The following is a 20,293-nucleotide window of genomic DNA, read 5'->3' as shown; positions in this document are numbered from 1 at the left end:
TGAGCTGAGCCTATTTAGGCCCAGACCAGCACAGGTGCCATCATGCCATGCCAAAGTTATCTCTGTGATTGTGTCCTGTGTCCTGTCTGCTGGCTCGTCTCCTGTCATCATGGCGTCCCAATTCAGATCTCCATCGGAGCTGAATTGGTTTGTTGGCATTGTTTTTGTTCTTTCTTTCCTCTCTGGCCTGTTTCCTAACCATGTTATGTGTATTTGGGGGCTGCAGGCCTTTGTTACAATGGGCAGCCTGCAGACTGCTAGTGTTGTAATGAAGACTCCAATATTCCATCTTCCAAAATGTGGCTTCGCTGATAAGTTACCTTACAACATTACAAATACAGAAAGAAAGAAACCTCAAAGAATCCATAGTGTGAATTAGTATAGAAGAAATTAGGTTTGAATTCATGGTTTTCTATTAATCTGAAAACATATAGACATAAAAATCATGTCAGTGTGTGTATGAAATATATATTTATATATAGAACACACTTTCTCTAGGTGTTTCCATGGAGAAGACCTGGAAGCATCAGTATATGAGAGAAGGCATATATAATGGCGAAATCTAAGTTTCTCAATCCCATTTTCCACAGAGAAGATGTGGCTGATTCCAAGTCTGAGACAGAGAAAGTAAAAGACAAGCCTAAACCTGAATGTCCACTTAGTAATCTGGGGTCAGAAAGCAAGGAGGTCCTCAAAAAATGATGGAATATAACAAAAAGTTCAACAAGCATGTAAACAGGTGCAAGAGTGCTTTTCCCTAAAGTGGAATGCCAATTAATAAATAGTAAAGAATGATGGAATCATTCAAAGTGGCAATTTATTCAATCAACAAATATCAACAGATGCTAAATGTGGAGAGGCTCGTGAAAAATGGAATATTTACTTATATCATCATAAATTACCTATTAGAAAATGTTTTTTTACAATGAGACAAGGTAACTTATGAGAGAGAAACCTGATAGATATGACATTAACCAAATGATCAAAATCAATAAAGGGTCATCGCTCCTATGTCACCTCCAAGAATGCAAGAACAAGGTATCATGTCTGTGACACGCTTGTTAAAAAAAAAAATGTATGGCAGGACTCTCATTATGAGGAAATGTCTAACAAGCCCAAACAGACAGGTATTCTATAAAATAATAGCCTGTCATTATCAAAAATTTCAAGTTCACCCAAGCCAAGGAAAGGTTAAAGAAGCAGGACACCTAAACTCAATGCCTGGCTTTGGGTCAGACTCCTGCCTCAAGAGACATTATGGAGACATCTGCCAAACTTGAATGAGTCTGTGGATTAATGCTAACCATGACACAGTTGTTTATTTCCTGGTTCTGAGGTCACGTGATCAAGTTGGGAGAATGTCCTTGATTGTAGGAAAGACACTTAGTATTCAGGAAAGACAGGACGTCATTGTTGGCAAACTACTCCTCACAGGTTCAAAAAAAAAAAAATTTGTACTATTCTTGCAACTTTACTGTAAGTCTGAAATTAGTTCAAAAGAAAAACTTGGCTAGAGAGACAATAGCAACTTATGAAACTGATTTACAGTGGATAGTAGGGAATGAAAGCGTTTCTGCAAATACAACAAACTCTAGAAAATTCCCTTTGTAGTGCTTAAACTGCTGGCCATTTATTCCTAATCCAGGTACCAGAGACTATAAAGCACATATAACAACCATTTTATCCATCTATCCGTAAGAGCCCACCTCATCAAACCACAATTATCCCAACAAAAAGCCTCTGATCTTCATGTCCTGGGATAGCTGGGCAACAATGGTCCATAACTGATTTAAACTGTTGTGGAGAAACCAAAAAATAACAAGAGCAAATAGCTCAACTGTGTGCTATAAAGAGACACTCTCAAATTTAGGCATCAAAGACTTATCGCCAGTCAAACTTCTATACTAATATATTTAAGTGAGGTTATTTAAATCTTAAAACACAGGGTTTGTTTCTCAGTAGCATGACCTCACCTCACAACCCCTCACCTATGTAACGGTTGGCAAGAAAGCAAAAACCTCAGAACACCCACCCATCCTTAAACTGCCACTGGTTGCTGATTTTAGATATTTGCCCTTAGAGGTCCCACACCGGAGTTCTCAGCAGGACTTTTTCCAAATAGCTCTCTAAGTTTTCACTAGGTCCCTAATGCAGGCAGCCAGCATAGTTTCACAGTAGTTTGCAATCCCAAAGCCTTTCAGCTAAAAAATAAAAAAAGCTCCCAGTGTTCCCAGCCACCATGAATAAGGGTTTTTGCTTTTTGTTTTACATTTGCAACTTTTCCCTATTTGCAGAAGACAGAAGCGCATGTAAAGCATCCCTTCTACTTGCCCCAGCCAGACTGGAAATTGCATTCACTGCTTTGGCCTCAGAGTACCCAGCAGAGTACATGTAACCATTGTCCAAGAGAACAGCTGAGACACTGTGAGAATGGAAGTGGAGCCAGTGGCTCAGGACAATTGCTTCCTTCTACAAAGGCTGTCCCAAGCAGCCACTCTGCCTGCAATCTGCGGCCTCCACACCCCCCACACCCTAATCCAGCACTCTCCCTGCAGCCAGTGCATTCTGCAAGTCACAAATAAGATTTTGTCATTCTACTGCTGAAAGACCACTGATGTCATATGTACAGACTCCCTTTCATTTCCTGTGCTGTAACTACTCCCCAAACATCCACAGGGGCAGAGGGATGTCTGCTCAGAGCTTTTATTGTCCCTAGGCCTCAAGAGTGTCTCCATTCACTGGCTAATTTACTCACTGTTCAGATTTAGCTTCAAAATGTATCCCTCACCCCACTATTACTGTCACTAGATAGAGGTGAGGTTTGGTGAAGTTTCCCTTTAAATCTAGGAATTTTTTCACTTAAGAGTCCTTGACTTCAATCGCAGAATAAGAATTTCTGGACAAGTCATGATGGTAAGGAAACTTGGCAGCGCTTTATTAAGTAAACAAGCCGACAGACAAAAAGCAGACAAACACACAGAAGGGCAGGGGCACACTAGCAGAGTGTAGGTACTCTCATAGGGAGATACACACCACTCTGTTGGGGTATTTATATGGTAAAGGCAAGGGATCTGGCTTCAAAGTGATGTAAAGCTAGGTGCTTTGTCTTTGCTCTAATCACACCTGGTGTTAATTCTTGGGATGAGGAATGCATCCCTCAGGAAGGAATGCATCCCATTGTCTCTCTTTGAAGCAAAGATGGCACGTCTATGCTTCTAAATATAATGTTTCTGAGTTGTCTTCACCGGGCCACAGATTTTTAAGTTATCCTGCTTCATTTCCCCTAAAATGACTTCTGTTCCCTTAATCTTCAGGGAAGTTCATGAAAGCATATCTCCTATATTTGCTGTAAACTGACCATTTCTCATTTTCCCTTCATCTATCTGCTTCAACACCACAAGCCACCTAAATCTGTCCAGGCTAGGTCCCAATTTTATCTGTCCCACTAGACAAGAATCTCCATGAAGACTAAAGTCAATTCTGTTCCCATTACCTAGTGTATGGAAAAAGCCTAAAAATAGGTGTGGGGTGGGGGCGGCAGTGGTGGTATCTGTATATATACATTTATACATCTGTATATATATGTGTATATGTATATATACACATTCACACACACACTTTTTTTTTTTTTGAGACAAGAGTTTCCTCTATACTCCAGGCTTACCACAAACGTACCATCCTCCTGCTTTAGCCACAGAACCGATGGAATTCCAAGCATTCACCACTCTACCTGGCTAGAAGAATCTTAAATAAATAAACAAGCGCTCCTCTTATCCTCAGTTTCACTTTTCATTATTTCCATTACCTAAGGTCAAGCATGGGTCTGCAAATACTAAATGGAAAGTTTATGAAACAAAGTTTTAAGTAACTTTTAACAGCATATTGTTACAATTGTTTTACCACTGTCAATCTCTAACTGTGCCTAATTTACATTAAACTTTATGATAGACATGCATGCATAGGAAAAACCAGTATGTACAGGGCTCAGTACTATGTGCCACTGCAGGCATCCAATGGAAAGCCTGGGGGAACATGTGAAGACGCGTGTGTGTGTGTGTGTGTGTGTGTGTGTGTGTGTGTGTGTGTGTGTGTGTGTGTGTGTGTGTGTGTGTATCAGCAGCAACAAGCAAAGGGAACTTGCAGTCTAGTGAGAGAAGGCCTCTACACAGGCAAAAGCAACGAGTAAGAGTATGCATTGTCATAAGTATATATATATATGCACATAAATACACATATACTTATTCGGTAGGAGTATTTACTCTAGGAAGGCATTGAGAAATACATTTTGAAATTATTCCTTACAAACATAAATGATGCTTTAAATTTCCAAAGTATCATCTGAAATCTTGTTTGATAATGTTCCAAGTTTTATATCTAAGAATCCACAAGAAACTAATCAATGCTCACCAATACTCCCATGCCCATTACCAAGAACTATCAATGGTCAATATAGTGGGAATATAATTTGTTGGCTTAAGTTAAGACACTCCTGAGGGTGGGCAGGAACTTATTTATGGCTGTCCAGGAAACATATAAAAGAGGCACTGGTCTCCAGAGGACTGAAAGTTCAAGGCCAGCCTACACTACATGGAAAGATACTGTTTCAAAATTAAATAGGTAATAAGTAGCAGGACTATCTTTGGAAAATCCAGGATTGTGAGGTCCTCTGTGGTTGTAGAAGCTACTGGCATTGGAACAAGCTTGCCATCTTTTATTCAAAGCCTTGGGTCACAGATGTTTCTGAATTCAAAAGTGTTTAGAGTTTAGGAAGATAATATGGTACATATACCAAATGGAACATAAACATTCCCGGCAGTATCTGGGGCAGAACCTATTAATCTAACACAGTAATATTCTGCAGCAGAACATGCACATTCACAGTGATGGGAATGAATAAAAAAGCTATGAATAGCTCATGTCAACTCAGGACAGACTACACTGCCAAATGAGTCAGGATAATAACTTTCAGCTTTCAGAGCTGTTTGATTGCCAATAAGGGTTCTGGGACCTGCAGTAGATTTCAAGCTACCTCTAGCCTTAGAATATACTATTGTTATCATGCTACACAGAAAAATTGGGATCTTGATTCTTAGTTATGCTTACAAAACAAATTAGCCTGGCACACAGAAGGCTTAATTTAGTGAATAACAGCACTTTTTAGTTCTGAAATAGGAAAGTTTAATAAAAATTGCTTTTACCTATGAGAAGGTGGGAAAATGTTTCCTAAGCATTTTTATAAAACTTGAAATCTTAAGTAGCCATTTAAATGATGATTGTCTTTAAGGCTTACCTAAACATTGGAGTAACTGCTCTACTTTACCAATCTAATACATGATATACTGTAAGATTTAAGTAAGATTCAAAATATCTTCAACATATCCTGAATTTTCTTAACCATGACATTTGTTGTACTGCTGTCCTTTTTCCTATGTGATATTATTTGTTGGTTGTGGGCTTGAACTCAAGGCCTGGGCTTTGTCCCTGAGCTATTTTTGTCCCAGGCTGGGACATGGACTTTCCCCACTTAGGCTGGCTTCAAACTGGAATCCTCAGATCTCAGCCTCCTGAGTAGCTAGGATTACAGGAGTGAGCCATCAGCATCTGGCTTTCCTATGTGATTTTATATACTTGATTCCACTAATTAAGTTTACTGTGAATATTGCTGAGTATCAAATTAAACTGAGTTCGTTATTTGTTTATATATGCAATATAAATGCAGTCAGTCCATGTTGTTTACTGAGATTGGAGTTGGAGCCCACTGCTCTGTGGGAGCCATGATATAAAATAAGAAGACTAGATACATATAGAGGCAAAAGCACAACTGTACCCCCCCAAAAAAACAACTGATGCTTGTTTTTTTTGTGGAGTTTTTGTTTTGTTTTTGTTTTTTTTTAGACAGGTTTTCCCTGTGTAACCCAGGCTGGCCTGATCCTCCTACTTCAGTATCCAAGTGCTGGGTTTACAGGTGTACACATCTGGCTCCCCTATTATTCTGAGCACTTAATCTTGAAAGAACAAATACATCACTACAATGTGACCAGAAAAATATATTTGGTTCAGTGAGACTTGGGTAGAAATTCAGTTCAGAGATTTCTGGGCACCTTCTTCCTAGCAGTCTATATATAAATTAAAAAAAAAAAAAGATTCCAGGAAATAGACGTGCTGTTTTTATATTGGTGATGGGGGTGTGTTTTTCCTTTCCTTTTCTTTTGGGGGAGGGGTGGAGGGAGCACAGAAAGGAAAGGGGGTGAGGGGGGTAAGCAAATGTAATCAGGCTAGTCAGGAGATACTAAGTGGAAAATGAACTCTATTATAACTTGTGGACAGGGTCAGGAGGAGGAAACTGAGAGAAAGTGAAAGAAGGAATGACACTGTCCAAAAAAGAAATGTACCCATTACCATTTCTGGTACCTCTCTGTACGACACCTTAATATTAACAATGAAATTGTATTTTTTAATAAAAGAAAGAAAAAAATACCAGAGAAGGAGAACCCTAAGACCCTTCTACAGAAGTACTTAAACCAGCTTTTACACTTACATGTATTATTGGTTCTGAATTGTTCACAAGCATACATACACGAATGTCAAAACTTGCCTCAAAACAAAACACTCTCAGGCAATAAAGGCAGGCAGGGTTTACAGTGAAGAATTCATTTGGCATTTTCTCACAGAGCCTCACAATCACCTTCCAAGCTAGGAACCAGGACCGTGCTCATTTTAAGAGGATGCTATAGTTCAGGCCAATGCTCAAATTGATTCGTGGTCACTGAGCATTATCATTCAAAACTGGGCTTCAATCTTTAAGTACCAGTCTTCGTACACGTGTGCTTTGGGTCCTCCAACACAAATGCTGTCAAACAGTTGTAACTGCCTCTTAGTATCAGGAACTCCATAAAAGGCCCCAGGCCCACACAGCCAGAATATTCACTGTACCAGTTCCCAACACATTTGGCTTAGTTTAGTCTTTGTTCAGATCAACAATGAACAATAAAAATCACCCACTGCACAGGTGGAATAAGAAGATAAGCCTGTAGTCCTGGGACTTTTCCTACAAGAGGAAGTCTTTTGACCTTTTATGACCCCAAAGCTGTGCTGATAAAAACAAATGCAGTTTTTGCAGTCCATCATAACAAATGCAGCCATAAAAATAAAGTTTTGTTTAAAGCCTGAAATCTTTAACTTTGCTGTGTAAAACCTTCCCACAGGATGGTGAGTTTGAGGCTACTCTGGGGTAGAGAAAAAGACCCTATCTCAAAGGACAAAACACAAAACTACATCATAAGAATAATGATTTACATATCAGACACACTATGGGTTGGAATCTAAATAAGTACAAGATTTCCAGACAGTATCTTGGCCATCTATAGGTACCAACAATTTTAAATAAACACCCTAGAACCGAGACATGTCCATTCAAGGAATGTTTCCCAAGAAACTGAATCAGATCTGAAACATTTTCATTGGGTTTTGCTTTGGGGGGGTTTGTTTCTTTTTGAGCAGGGTCTTGCTATGTAGACCAAGCTTGCCTCAAATCCAGGGCCCATCTATCAGCTTCCTGAAAAGCATACCTTCTTTTTTTTAAAAAAAAAAACTACAGTAATTATTAACTCTGTTGCAGATATATATATATATATATATTCTTTTTTTTTCAAAACAAGAAACCTATGTGAAGTTACACAAATTACTTCCTAGATAGGTATTTCTAAATTATGAAAATCTGTAAGCATCATTTAAAATAGCCTAGAAATTAAAATCAGGCTGAGACAGCTGAGTGCCTTTGAACCCTGTTCCCAGCATACAAATAACCCCAACTTTTTCAATTCAGTAAGTCAAGAATCACACAGATATCCAAGCATATGGATTCAAGCTCATACTGGATCTCCAGACGTTCCTTCCATATAAAAGATGGGGGGGGAAAATGAACCAGCATGTCCCATGATTGCTGCCTTACAGTACAGGAGAAGTAAAGCAACCTCAGGCATGGCTTCTCCTTAGTAGGAGTTAAGTAGGAAGTGGATTAAAATTGCTGCTCTTTTCTAGGTTGGTGTCCTAGCTCCATCCAAGCCCAGCAAAAGACTCCCTTGTCCTCACATATACCAGGAAAGAATCAGCAAGATGCTTCTCAACTTACAACAGGGCTACATGTCAATACACCAATAGGAAGCTGAGAATGAACTAGATACACTTCACAACCAACACAGCATACTATCAATACAGGTGGTTCCCTCTGTGGCCATGTGGCTGACTGGGAGCTGGGACTAGCTGCACTGCCAGCATCATTACATATCATCAGCCCATTATCATCTGCCACATAGCACTAGCCCAAGAAAAGGATCAAGTCCATCATCATCATCAAGTCCAGGCATGGTAGTACAATTCCATCTAAGCAGGAAAAGCAGAGGTAGGGGGATCTCCATCCAAGGCTGGTCCCGGGCAAAAAGCACAAAATCTCATTAAAAAACAACAGCTAAAGCAAAAAAAGGCAGGAGTCATGGCTTACAAGGTAGAGCACCTACGTAGGAAAGGTGAGGCCTTGAGTTTCAAATCTCAGTACCACCAAGGAAAAAAAAAGTCAGGGGCAGTGTGAAGAGAACATGAGGGGCTGGGAAGGTGGCTCAGTGGTAGAGCGCTTGCCTTGCATGCATGAGGACCTGGGTTCAATTCCTTAGCACCACATAAGCAGAAAAACCTGGAAGTGGCACTGCGGCTCAAGTGGTAGAGTGTTAGCCTTGAGCTAAAGAGCCCAGGCCCAGAGTTCAGGCCCCATGATCAACGCCCGCCCCCCCCCAACCCCCCCCCAAAAAAAACATGAGACAGAATTTGAAGAGAAAGGCATGATGGGAAATGGAGATCTACATTTTCAAAGTTTCTTACATTTCACTTGCTTTTTATACTTAATAGATTTATCATCAGGGTGTGCTTCCCTAAGCTCTTAGAAAGAACAGAGAAGTGAGAAGAGAGGAGATAACAATGTGCTGAGTCACTTGTTGGAAAAGAAAGATAGTTGGAACTCTTAAGAATAGCAGATCTAGGGGGCTGGGAAGGTGGCTCAGTGGTAGAGCGCTTGCCTTGCATGCCTGAGGCCCTGGGTTCGATTCCTCAGCACCACATAAGCAAAAATAAGAGAAAAAAAGCCGGAAGTGGCGCTGTGGCTCAAGTTGTAGAGCCCTAACCTTGAGCTGAAGAGCTGAGGGACAGCACCCACGCCCAGAGTTCAGGCCACATGACCGGACCCCCCCCAAAAAAATAAATAAAGAATAGCAGGTCTACTGAAACCTAAGCAAATCATCTGCATAAAATGACAAACGTGTTTGCTGCCATCTTATTTTAAGCCTATAACTTGTAGACCTCCTTGAAAATCAAAGTCATCCCCCAAAAGACAGTTGCCCAAGGGAAACCCCCCATTTTCTCATCCAAATGAGGTAAGAAGCTGATTTCCTCTCTGTTCATATCTAAGACCACCTCCTTCTTGCTGTCAGTTTTCCTTTGAGGATTTCCTTTGAGTTGTACTTCTGCCAGTTAAACTCTTCATAAAGGTTATCCATTTATGATTGCAATTATTATTGTGCAATTATTATAGTAAGATTCAACTCTTCATGGAGAAATTAAGTTAATATTCAACATACAAACTATAAACTTATGCACTACAGTGTTCATTAGTTTGATGGCTCCTGGGATAAACCTTCCAGATAACCAGTTAATCCAAACTGGAAAAGAACCAAAATTGCAACCATTCGAAGCACAGAAATATCTTTGAAGCAAGAACACATCTTTTCCCTGTAAGCTAGAGCTGTCTTCAAATACTTTTAGGATATATTCCTTGCCTGTCAAGAATTTCCAAATGGTTCTAGAAGTTGGATTTGACATCCTTATACTGGCCCCACTTCCTCCTCTTTGCCAACACCTTTTTAAACCACAGTGGATTTACTCCTCTTTATTAAAACATTATATGGTGGAAAGAATTCAGTTTTGGTGTTGAACACGCCTGGACTTGATCTTTATCACTCACGGACTATAATTTCTCTAAATAGAGGATATTAATAGAACTTGGAAAGTCTACTATTAGAAGAAAGAAATGTGTCATTTCCATTAGGAAGAAAAGTATGGAATAAGATTGTATTGGTCTCCCAACAATTTCTCCAAAGAAAGTTCAAATGGTGGGGCCAGTGTTCTTTCCAACAGCGAAGAGGACAGAACCAGACTATTGTACAAGGAGGAAGGCATCCAGGTGCATTGTTAGGTGGAAATAGTTTCGTCCCCTGCAAAGTGCTGGCTAACTGAATCTCCCCAAAAATTCCATCACTTTGCTCAAAATTCTTTAATGGCTCCACAACACCCACCGAATAAAATCTGGATTCCTGACCACCATAATTAACCTTCATCTTACCTTTACAACCCCCTTCTCCCATTGATTCCTCCTATGTTCTAATCCAACCAAATTTCATGAGTTCCTGTATTTCAAAACAGCCTTATCTCTGTATAAAGTCCTCATGAGCAAGAGTCCCATCTTACGGATCTTTGAACCTCCCAAGTCATCAGGCACAGCACCTTGCACATAATAATAATATTTAGCATTGACTTACTGATAAGGAAGTAGATAAACCCCTTTGGAAGAATTGACAGTGAAGGGAAGGAGAGGTCAATGATGGCTAACTCTAATGTTATGATGGATAAACTTACACTGAACAAGTGAGATGGGCAACATAATGATTGCAAAAGCATGCAAATTTTTTTTTAAAAAAAAGGGAGTGTTTTCCTATTTCCATGATATTTTCCAGGGAAATCAAGCTATGTTAACAAACTCTTGAATTACAACCATTCACACACACAAAAAAAATTTCATTCAAAAGTTGCTGAGCCAAGTACATGAAGAACACTAGGCAGCAAGCACTACAAAGAGCTCCATGGAGACAAAGATGAAGATAGGACCTCTCTCCCCAAAGAGTGCAAGCTGCACGGATGCAGGTGTGAAAACATCAACACAAAGACAGGGCATGAAGGTGATGCTGGAGATGCAAAATGAAGATGACCAAGCTTGTGCCCATGTGTCTCCTTGATGTCATGCACGTGCTGGTAACCAAGTACGAACATTTAACACAGCCAGTCCCAAGTGCAATCTCTGCATCAGACTAATCTCCATCATTTCACAATAACGTGAGCTTGCATTTCTTTCAGGTGGAGATTGTGTCTGGGGAGTTTTACTATATAGATAGAAGACCAAAAGAAAGAAGGTCTCTGAGAGGCTTCAAGGAAGAGAAAATAACTGAATTGGATCTGGAAGGTAAGGCCTTGAATGGAAAGGAAGGAAAAAAGAAAAACATTCTGAATGATAATCAGAAAGACAGGGATAAGAGAAAGGAAATATAATGATGTTTATTAACACAGGGAAAATGGAGCGATGTGGTAGAGAAACAGCTGGAAAGCTTGACCAAGGCTAACTAAGAATCAAAAAGCTGGGAGCTGGGGGCTCACATCTTATAATCCTAGCTACTCAGGAGGCTGAGATCTGAGGACTGAAGTTCAAAGTGAAGTGGACCCTGAGATGGGACCCAAGCTGGTATGATTCCATTTTGAGCTTTGCCTTTGTTTTAGGGATTTTAAACTTGATGGGCTCTAGTTCCCGGAATGAAAAAAATGTACCTGGTCCCCCTCCCCTTAACAACCTAACCCACTCTTGATTGTTGAGTTAAAGACTGACCCATAAAATAGATAGGTTGTAATCTGGCTTCAACTGGGATATCACTTGCTTATGGTAAACCCTTCCTTTTGCATATGCTTACGGTAAACTCCACCTTTTGCCCACCAAAAGGTAGACCTCACCTTAACCACTAAGTTTGCATACCATTTTAAACCAAGGCTGGTTTAAACAGCTATTACAGACAAACTGTAACCTCATTGGCCACCTCATTGGCCACCTGTGTGTGGTCTGGTATACTGTACAATCCTTTGTGTGTGTTACGATCCCATTGGTCACCTGCTCCCATTGGTGACCAGGCTCGACCTCATGGATTTTGCCTTTAAAAACCAAAGAATGGGGGCTCTCGGGGTCACAGTATCAGCTCAGGAGCCTGTGCTGCGGCCCTGGCCGGTCAGTGTAGGAACCTTCTCAATAAAGTTGCTTCTTTGTTAACAACTTTGTTGCGGTGGGCTCTGACACTCCTGACGACTAGGTGGGCTTGCCTGCCTGAGTAGGGGTCTTCCTATTACAAAAGCTAGCCCAGGCTAGAAAGACTGTGAGACTTGTATCTCCAATTAACCACCAGAAAACCAGAAGTGCAGTGTGGCTCAAAGTGGTAGAGCCCTGACCTTGACCAAGAGATCTCCGGGACAGTGCCAGAACAGTGGTTAAAGCCCCACAAGTGATGGGGGATGGAGAGAGGCTGGGGGCAGGGGGGGGGGGGGGCAGGGCAAGTCAGGGATTTAACAAAGAGTCTATTGTTAACAAGGATCCCTGTTGACCCGACTGGGGAGACACACTCCATCCAAGGCTCAAAAAACATGGCAGAGGTGCTTCACATCTGCTGTCTGGTCCTTGTTCCTTTCTCAAAAACATGGCTCATGATCCCCATTATGTCTTCTATGCTAAGGACAGGTCTCTTTCTGGACAGGAAACCAAGGGAAAACTATTCCACCAGCAAGTATTAGAGTACTGTGTACTTATGAGTCACCTTACTCAGCCCTGTGAGAAACACTTCACTGGACTGTGAAGAATTAATCTCCAAAGTGTCTAAGGACTTTGGGTAAGACCTCCAAACCTTATTTGTACAGTGAAGTGGGAGTCCAGCACATATATAATGAATGAACCCCAGGTGTCAGGGCCTTCACCCCCCATGGAGGCCTTTCCCCTCAGTCACAAGGGAGAAGCAGACAGGAAGAAGCCTCAATATGGCATAGACAACACAGGGGGCCAGGGTCCCTTCCAGTTTAGACCTGAATGTAAATAAGCTTTCCACGGATCAGGCCTCTAAAGAGAATCTCAGCAAGAACAATGGCTCTCCCATTAAACCCAAGTCAGGCCTCTGAAGAGAAGATCAGGAAGAGCAATAGCTCTCCCTTTAAACCTAAGTTAGGCATCTGAAGAGAAGCTCTGGAAGAGCAATGGCTCTCCTATTAAGCCTAAGTCTGCAAACTTTAGCATGACAACAGCCTCATTTGTGGCACTTTGCAATTCTCTTGTTCTCTAACTTGGGTTTCTGATCCTAATTACAGATAAGTGTTCTCTGACTTACTTCTCTTCTTACACCAAATCCAAACAAAGGAGAATACAAGGACTGGGGTACAACTGTAGGGTGGACAGCTTGCCTAGCACGCACAGGCTCTGAGTTCTATCAGCACCATAAGAAAGCAAAAAATTAAAATACCAAAAATTATTTTGCATCGGTGTTATCACTTCTTAGAAACAGGTCAAAGACTGGTTGGGAGTGCATCTCTGCACCTTAGTAGTACAGGGATTGACTGGAAAGTTCTAAAGCCCCCCTTTCCAGCCCCAGCCCTCCTCCCCCCCAAAAAAAAAAAAAAACCACGGAGAACATACATAACACACACACCCTAAAAAAGAAAGGAAGCATCTCATAAATAAGCTTATCAAGAAGCAGAAACCAGTCCTTTTGCGATGCCCCTTTTATCCATCGGCCACAGACCCAGACCTCTATACCTTCTAGCGCACATTGCAGATGCACAGCGGGGTGACACACTCCGCTACTAAAATGTATCATTTTCTGAAATAAAAACATTTTTGGACAAAATGTTCCAAATCCCGAATTTGCTTAAAAAAGTCCTTCCTCACTGGGAAGCAGGAATGCAGGTCCTAAGTAAGACACTGGTGGCCTCAGGGTCTGGGCCCCGGTTCTCTGCTGATGCTTCTGGCCCTACTCAAGAGCTCTCCAAGCACTAGGAGCAGAACAAATGTTCTACTTTTTTCTTTTCTTGTTCTTGCTATTCTTTTAACCAAATATGTTTTACTGTCATATTTGCTACCACCTGGGATTGTCTTGCTCTTTCCAAAATTTGGGGGTTTTCGTTTGCTTGTTTTGTAGTTAGACTACAGGTGGTTGCTTACCTGCTTGTCTCATTAACTAAACTACAGACTCTGGGAATATGGGTCAGAAATTTTCAGTTTTACATCTTCACAGCAGTATGCTTCACACAGCTGTTCAAAACTGTTGAAAGAAATTAATAAGTTCTGACTTTTGCTTACTTATTTGCAGACAAGTCTTCAAGTTAACGTCATCGCTATCATATTTGTTTTCACAATAAGGAATCTCTTTTCAACCTTTGCCCCAAGCCTAAAGGGAATAAAAGTTTTGCAAGTCTCCTTACTTTCTGTTTCATGACACAGACATTTCATATCTTCTTCCCAATTATTTACAGCTTACTTAGTTATAATCCATATGTTTGCCTGCCATACTATGTTAGCCAATAAAAACGTTTCAGGACTGAGTGAAATGAAAAAAAAAAAAAAATCTGTGCACACCATAAAAGGAAATCAACAAGAGATCTACCTCCATATGGCTGATAATTTCACTCAATTACTTCACCAACTTTATTCATTCTGCTGACAGTTCACTTTAAATACACAAATGTTTTTTATCCATTTTACTTCATAGAGATCTGTTATTCAGAACCGGAAATTTTTCGCATCCCCTCCAGTAGTAGTACTGAATCATTATTGAATGAATTATGTTAAAATTCTTAAGCCCTTGCCGGGTGCTGGTGGCTCACGCCTGTAATCCTAGCTACTCAGGAGGCTGAGATCTGAGGATCGCGGTTCAAAGCCAGCCCGGGCAGGAGAGACCGTGAGACTCCTATCTCCAATACACCACCAGAAAACCGGAAGTGGCGCTGTAGCTCAAGTGGTAGAGTGCTCGCCTTGAGCTGAAGAGCTGAGGGACAGCGCCCAGGCCCAGAGTTCAAGCCCCACGACCGAAAAAAAAAAAAAAAATTCTTAAGCCCTTAAATGTTATTCTGAAGTCTCGGACTCACCTTTACCCTGAGCTCCTATAGAAGTTGAGTCCCAGGGGCCAAAAATCTTTCTCACCCATTCTAAACAGTTAGTGTCTATAACGAATCCCTACTGTTTTTCCTCCTTGTAAGAAATTGTAGAATTAAAAAATACACTAGAAAAAAATTATTTACCACACAGCCAAACAAAATTAACAATGTGGCCACCAGACCCGGGGAAGCTAGTTGGTTCCTAAGAGAAGGCTAGGGGGCTTCCAATTCTAGCATTATAGAAGGTTACATACATTTATCCAGTTTTAAAATTCTCAGTGTACTCTGTTACCTCATTCCAGCACAACTTCATTCCCCAAAGTGCATTTTATCAGCTTTACAACAACTAACAATTCTGATAATGATTTTGTGTCATATGCTACACAAACAAAATGAAAGAGGTTTGGGTTCATTTTTCAGAGCATACTAACATATCCATCTTGAAAATTACACATAAAAAATGACTTGATCCAACAGCTCAATGTCTAAAATATGACAAAGAACTTGAATAGAAGCTTCTCCCCGTCCCCCTAAAGATTATCTGTGTCATCAGTTATTAGGAAAATGCAATTCAAAAACCATGAGAACTCATATATATATATATACATATATATATACATATATATATATACTCATATATACACACTCACATGTGTACGTATATATGTGTGTATATGTATACTCATATATATATACTCACATAAAAGATGTGTATGATATATACATATAGATATGTGTATATATTACATACATACACATATATACAAACACATATATCAAATGTTGGAAACAGTAACTTTTGTGAATTACTGGTTGGAATGTAAAATGATACAGTAATTAGGGAAAACAGTTGGGTGGTTCATCAAAATGTTGAATATACTTATCATATGACCCAGCAATTTCACTGCATTGAAAGAACTGAACACTGGGACTCCAACCCGGTTTCCACAATGCACATAGCAGCATGACTCACATCAGCCCAAAGGGAATAAATAATAAGCCTAGGTCATCAAGTCTTAAAGTGACACACAGTTCTGATACACACTACAGTGTGCATGAACCTGGAAACATTCTGCTACGTGAAACAGATCTGAAACTAAAAAACAACTACTGTATGATTCCACATACATGAATAGTCAGTCAGTCAAAGGTACAGAGCCAGAAAGTAGAACTGCATTTGCCAGTGGCCGAGGAAAACAGTTACTGTTAAGTGTGAATGGAGTTTCTTGTTGAGATGAGGGCAGTAGCTCAGGGTAAGTGCTGCCCAACACTGTAAACATCCTCCATACCACTAACCTGTACACTTGAAGATCATGATAAAGGAAAATTCTGTTATGTAAATTTTACCACAATAAAAAAGGATGACTGAAAACGCATTTATAATTCACTGCTTGGGGCTATGCTTTCTTCATTTTCTTACAATAATTATGCTTTAATTCAGATGAAATTCAAATTCATTACAGATCTCCCCCTGAATGAGTGCGCACGTGCACAAATACATACATATATACACACACACACGTACACATTTATATAAAGAATCTTTTAAATTTCCCCCTTTGTCCTCTTATGTAAAAAGCTAGGTTCTCCCCGAATAAACCTGCAGGGAAGGACTTAAGGCAGGGGTATTTATTTAGCAGCTGGGCTAGAAACAGATTCTACTTTGAGGGAGAGGGAAGTAGAGCATGGAGATCACTATCAAGACTTTGGCACATTACTTTTCCTTAAAGACAAAGACACCAAAGGCTTCAGACACCAAACTGTCCCAGGCAGAAACAAAGACTGGTGGGAAAACACCAGTAAAACGAGGCAGAAACAAAGAATGGTGGGAAAACACCAGTAAAACAAATAAAGTATGCTGTTTTATGTTTATTTTACAATTTACTAAAAATCTGTCTTAAAAAATGAGTGCTAGCCAGGCACTGGTGGCTCACGCCTATAATCCTAGCTACTCAGGAGGCTGAGATCTGGGGATCGCGGTTCAAAGCCAGCCCGGGCAGAAAAGTCCGTGAAACTCTTAACTCCAATAAATCACCAGAAAACCGAAAGTGACGCTGTAGATCAAGTGGTAGCTAGCCTTGAGCTGAAGAGCTGAGGGACAGCATTTAGGCCCAGAGTTCAAGCCCCACAACCGACCAAAAAAAAAAGTGCTGAGGGCTGGGAAGGTGGCTCAGCGGTAGAGTTCTTGCCTTGCATGCATGAGGCCCTGGGTTCGATTCCTCATCACCACATAAGCAGAAAAAGCCAAAAGTGGCATTGTGGCTCAAGTGGTAGAGCGCTAGCCTTGAGCTGAAGAGCTGAGGGACAGCGCCCAGGCCTAGAGTTCTGGCCCCATGACTGGCAAAAAAAAAATTTTTTTTTTAATGAGTGCTGAGGGTATGGCTCAAGCAGTAAGGTGCCAGCTAAGCAAGCAAGCTGAGCAATGGTCAAGCCAAGAAAGAGGGGGCGAAACTGACTGACTCTTGGTCAACAGTCCCATTAGCAGTCAGACATGGTAGCTCCTGCCCAGAAGGCAGGAGCAGGAGGTTCATGAGTTCAAGGCCAGATGAAATATAGAAAGACCTTGTTTGAAAAACAAACAAACAGGGGCTGGGAAGGTGGCTCAGTGGTAGAGCACATGCCTTGAATGCCAGAGGCCCTGGGTTCGATTCCTTAGCACCACATAAGCAAAAAGAAAAAAGCCGGAAGTGGCGCTATGGCTCAAGTGGTAGAGTGCTAGCCTTGAGCTGAAGAGCTGAGGGACAGCGCCCAGGCCCAGAGTTAGGCCACATGACTAGACCCCCAAAAAAAAAAAAAAAAGAAAAGAAAGAAAGAAAAACAAACAAACAAAAACAACAACAACAAAAATCTATCCTCTTAGTATTGTGGCTTCCTCTGTATAGGTCTCCCGTGGCCCATGGAAGAACTCTAAAAGGGATTCACAGACAATCCATAGTGACTGATAGCCTGAACTTGTTTTCCTCTGTCTGAATAACATAGGGTCCTAACTATGAGAATTGAAATCATCCACCCACCTAATGCAATTGATTACCTTTCTTCTCTGTATTTTTCCCTCTACATAGGTAACCCAGAATAAAGACCATTAACTAGATGACTAAATAAATGATCAAAATAGACAACCGTTTCTGTTCATTACCCTCCCTTACCCCATGTCCCAAACTGTACCCTGATTTTCAAGTTACAAAGGGTTCATTTAAGTCATCTACAAGAGAAGCAAATTACTCTATGATATTGTCACTCTCCCTGAATTCACAAGTCATCAGTATAGCCACACCCCAAAAGTGGAAGAAGCCATTTATTTACATTCCCTACCGAGGCCTCCCATGTGGACTCACCAACTTTCTGCCTTCACTCTACAATGGAAAAGAAAGAGGAGCAATTGCACTGTGGTAGGTTCATGGGGATAACCAGGCACTCCATACTCCCAGATGTGTCCTCTTGGGACCACAGTCTCATGTCTGACTTCACTGTTCCCACTCTTCCTACTTTGAGGTTCTTACCTGGAAAGATCAGTATGTGAGTTTAAATTTTCCCAGATGAGCAAAATTCCAATATCTCACGAAAAGAGTCAATAAATAGACTTGGTGCCTTCAGGATTATTATTTCAAAGTGAGAGTACACTTTTTTTGTTCTTCTATCAGTTGCAAATCCCCAAACCAACTAGAATTCACTTAAAACTAATTTACAGTGTTTGTATTAGAATCAAGTAATCAGGAAAACTCGGGCCCACTGAGCAGCTGGGAATTTTGCTGCCAAAGGCTTGGTCTGGTCTTTATTTTTCTAGCTGCTGGCTGGCCCTGTTTACAGGATTCCATGAAGGTTGCATTTAATCTTGCAGAGGAACGCTTCCTAAGCACTTCTTAGGTAGGCTTCAGTAAAAATAAATTTCTTGGCACTGCAGATACATCTGCTGTTTCAACTAACAATTACAAAAAAGAACAAATCAAAACAACTGTACGATACAATTGTCAATTAAAATTAAAAGAATTTCACTACATACGTGTTAAGGACTTAAAATATTTGTTAGTAAGTATTTAATATTATTAATAAGGAGCCTGCAGAGAAAGGAGCAGCTAGCAAATGTATTATCTCAGATATCAATTATATCTTCTTTATACAAGAAGGTGTAAGTATTATCTCAAGGACTGAAATGTCATTGGAAAGAATTGATAAGGTGTTTTTTTTTTAAGATCTGGGTATAACACCTAGAAAAAGCAGTCAGTTTTCACCTTTTAGATGGTGAACTCCTAATACACAGTGACAAATCCTCACACAAAATGACAAGTTTCAATACATATATTTATATACTCAAAACATACATGCCATTAGTTTTCCTACACATTGGCAAATCCGTGCCTAAGCCTTCTGAGCTGGAACTTGGCCTTCTATGGTAACCTCTGCTTGACAACTGAAAAATCAAGGCATCAAATATGTATCCAGTTCTTACCACCTATCAAGTACTAAAAGGGAATACAAAGAAACACAAAATGACCTCAGTTCTCAAGTAATGAACTTGCAGGTCACAGATATGGAAAGCCCAAGTAACCAAAGGAGATTTGTAATGTTATAACTAAAACAACCCCTTGAACTGCTTGCCTTCTGTTCTCTTAGTCCCTATATTTATATTCTTCTCATCTGATTCATTTTCTAATTCTGCATGACCCAATATGGCAGCTACTAGCACATATGTCTAGTGAGTACTTGGCGCTGTCCCTCAGCTCTTCAGCTCAAGGCTAGCACTCTACCACTTGAGCCACAGCGCCACTTCTGGCTTTCTTTTTCTGCTTATGTGGTGCTAAGGAATCGAACCCAAGGCCTCAAGCATGCAAGGTAAGCGCTCTACCACTGAGCCACCTTCCCAGGCCAAGAGTCTCACAAGAATTTTACTGCCTGAACTGGCTTTGAACTGCACTCCTTAAATCTCAGCCTCTTGAGTAGCTAGGATTACAGACATGAGCCACCAGCGCCCAACTAACATTAAACTATTTTATAGGTTTATATGTTACATAAAATTTGTTATTAAAGTTAACTTCACCTACCTCTTTTTACTTTTTAACTATGGCTACTAGAAAATTGGAAATGTACGTGTGTGTCATGCTGTATTTGTACTGAATCGCATTACCTTAAACAAGTCTTTTTCTTAAACCTTTGGTTGTACTTTGGCACTCAGACATTGAATTCATCTGAACTCAACCCTACTTTCCTAACAATCCCAAAATATCTCCATATTTTAATTTAGATTTTAGAGAAAGAAGTATTTAGAGTCTTTCAAATGTGAAAAATAAGTCCATGGCATTTTTTC

General features: G+C 40.5%; 1 protein-coding gene across 4 annotated transcripts in view; it reads right to left on the bottom strand.

The window, feature by feature from the left end:
- Nucleotides 1-20,293, bottom strand: part of Irf2 (interferon regulatory factor 2) — an 81,941-nt gene that overhangs the window by 51,854 nt on the left and 9,794 nt on the right. The window contains exon 1 of one of the 4 annotated variants that reach the window (XM_042700606.1): nt 18,327-18,337. The exons of the other annotated variants lie outside the window; for them this stretch is intronic. The gene's annotated coding sequence lies outside the window, so the exon portion shown is untranslated. Of the gene's footprint in view, nt 1-18,326; nt 18,338-20,293 lie in introns of those variants that run through there. 4 annotated transcript variants of the gene reach the window in all.

This window comes from Dipodomys spectabilis, unplaced genomic scaffold (assembly GCF_019054845.1).
Source record: "Dipodomys spectabilis isolate Male_0828 unplaced genomic scaffold, ASM1905484v1 ptg000009l, whole genome shotgun sequence".
Classification (NCBI taxonomy): Eukaryota; Metazoa; Chordata; class Mammalia; order Rodentia; family Heteromyidae; genus Dipodomys; species Dipodomys spectabilis.
Note: the sequence above shows the minus strand (reverse complement) of the source record. Positions and strands in the feature narration are given on the sequence as shown.